The sequence below is a fragment of the Dioscorea cayenensis genome, chromosome 5 (assembly GCF_009730915.1).
Source record: "Dioscorea cayenensis subsp. rotundata cultivar TDr96_F1 chromosome 5, TDr96_F1_v2_PseudoChromosome.rev07_lg8_w22 25.fasta, whole genome shotgun sequence".
Lineage (NCBI taxonomy): Eukaryota > Viridiplantae > Streptophyta > Magnoliopsida > Dioscoreales > Dioscoreaceae > Dioscorea > Dioscorea cayenensis.
Window position 1 is genome coordinate 8816276 of NC_052475.1, and position 2137 is coordinate 8818412.

Sequence of the window (2137 nt, forward strand, 5' to 3'; positions counted from 1 at the left end):
GGAGAGTCCTCTACTCGTCGTCCAAGGATTCCCTCGTCCGGTATAGGAAACGCCTCGACGGAAGCTCCCCTACCAACCTTCTTCCTAAGGAATGACGATGTCGAAACCGTAGAATCTTTCCAAAACCCTAGCCAATACCCCTCAAAACCCTAGCCGAAGCCCTCTCTCAAGTTAGGGAAAAGATGGAGAAAAGAATACCAAAATCGGGGCTGAATCGGCTTTAAATAGGGCTGGAATCGGGCGACCACACGGGCGTTGATGCTCCACACGCCCGTGCGGAATTTCCACATGGGCGTGGATAATTTCCACATGCCTGTGTGGATTCTCTGAACTCCTGTTTTCTTGGCCGGCTGTGAACAGTGCTGCTACAGTACTTTGCTATGATATTGCTACAGTGCCCTAATCCATACTTTCATCTGGGTAACGCAAACGGGCACACGTTCACGTTATGGATCACTTACTTCTTCAATGATAGGCAAGTTGGTGGAGCTCTTGTTCTATGTGCATAAGTCGGAATGCTCGAGTGTGATTGCCTTTGTGCCCCTCCAATTGGATGTGCCAAACTCGAATATGAGGAAGTTGGCACACACTCTAGCATCTCACACCCGACCTATGTCTTCGCGTTTGAACCAAGATTTCCTCCAAAATCAGTGCATTGTGCTCCACATTGGCTTCTTTCCTTCATACTCAGCCTCACAACTCTGCCTGCACGAAAGTAACAAAAAAACACACGTATTAGTGTAAAAACCTGAGAAAAGTAATGCTCAACATAAGGAATGAACGCTTCGCATTCATATCACGCAAGCGCTTATCAGAAGCATAATAAAGGGTTCTTGCACTTGAAACGATTGTTCTAGGCGGAGCATTATCCGAGTACCCCATCTTTATCGATTGTCTTACCTCTCTCTTTACTCGTACTCTCTTACTTGTTGTTTTGACTTTTGAGAATTGAATTATTGTCACACTTATCACTACTGATCTTTCACATAGCTAAGAAGCGGATTAAGTGTTTTTATTCCCTATTCCCTATTTCCTGTGGATTCGATACCCACTCATCCGGGATTATTACTTTGACAAACCAGTGCACTTGCGAGATATACGCAAGGGGACCTTGTCAAGTTTTTAGCGTCGTTACCGGGGAATATTCATTTAGAGATACTTTGCACTTTGTTTTATTAGCTATTTCACCATATATTCTATTTCATATGCTCTTATTCTATCATCATTCTGATTTCTTTTTCTTTCTTTTTGTGTGCAGCTCCAGGTTATGACCCGAGGGAATCACTCAATATTGATTGAAGGAGACCCTGAGCTTGAACGTACACTTAGAAGAAAAGGGAAAGAGCCCTGATACAGAAACGATCTAATTTAGGCTGATTTGGAAGTTGAAGGATGCGAAAAACATGGCAGAAACGAGAATGAGTAACAGCGGACATTATCTGATTATGACAGACCTTTAGTGTTGGGGACACAATCTAGCATTGTGCGTTCCCCGATCACAGCTCAGAACTTTGAGCTGAAGCCGGCATTCATCCACATGTTGCAGCAATCCGCACAGTTCAACTGTTTGGCCGATGAGGATCCAAATAGTCATATAGAGAGTTTTCTCAAGGTGTGTGATATGCTGAAGATAAACGAAGTGACGGATGATGCCGTCAAGTTGAGAGCCTTCCCATTTTATCCTAAAGGGGAGAGCGAAGCCGTGGCTACACTCATTACCTAGAGCATCAATTACCACATGGGAGGAGATGGTAGAAGCTTTTCTTTCCCGTTATTTTCCCTCCAAAAAAATAAGCAAAGCTTAGGAATGAGATCTCATCCTTTGTTCAGTTGGAATTGGAGTCTCTATTCAAGACATGGGAAAGGTTCAAGGAACTCCTGAGAAAGTGCCCACAACATGGATTTCCGGAGTGGATGATTGTTCAGACCTTTTACTACGGTTTGAATCCGAGTACAAGGCAACTCTTGGATGCGGCAGCAGGAGGTACTTTAGGTACCAAGACCCTCGATGAGGCCCGTCAATTAATTGAGGAAATGGGGCTAAACAGCTACTAATGGAATGCTAGGATGAAGAAAAAGGTGGGCGGTCTCCATGAAATAGATGTAGTAACTTCATTGGCGGCTCAAGTGGAAAATT

At 44.1% G+C, this 2137-nt stretch overlaps 1 non-coding gene across 1 annotated transcript; it reads right to left on the reverse strand.

Annotated features, from left to right (window-relative positions):
* Positions 1–1797: 1797 nt before the first annotated feature.
* Positions 1798–1904, reverse strand: LOC120262727. The gene has a single exon (XR_005536981.1). It is a non-coding gene; the product is annotated as a small nucleolar RNA R71 (small nucleolar RNA).
* Positions 1905–2137: the final 233 nt, after the last annotated feature.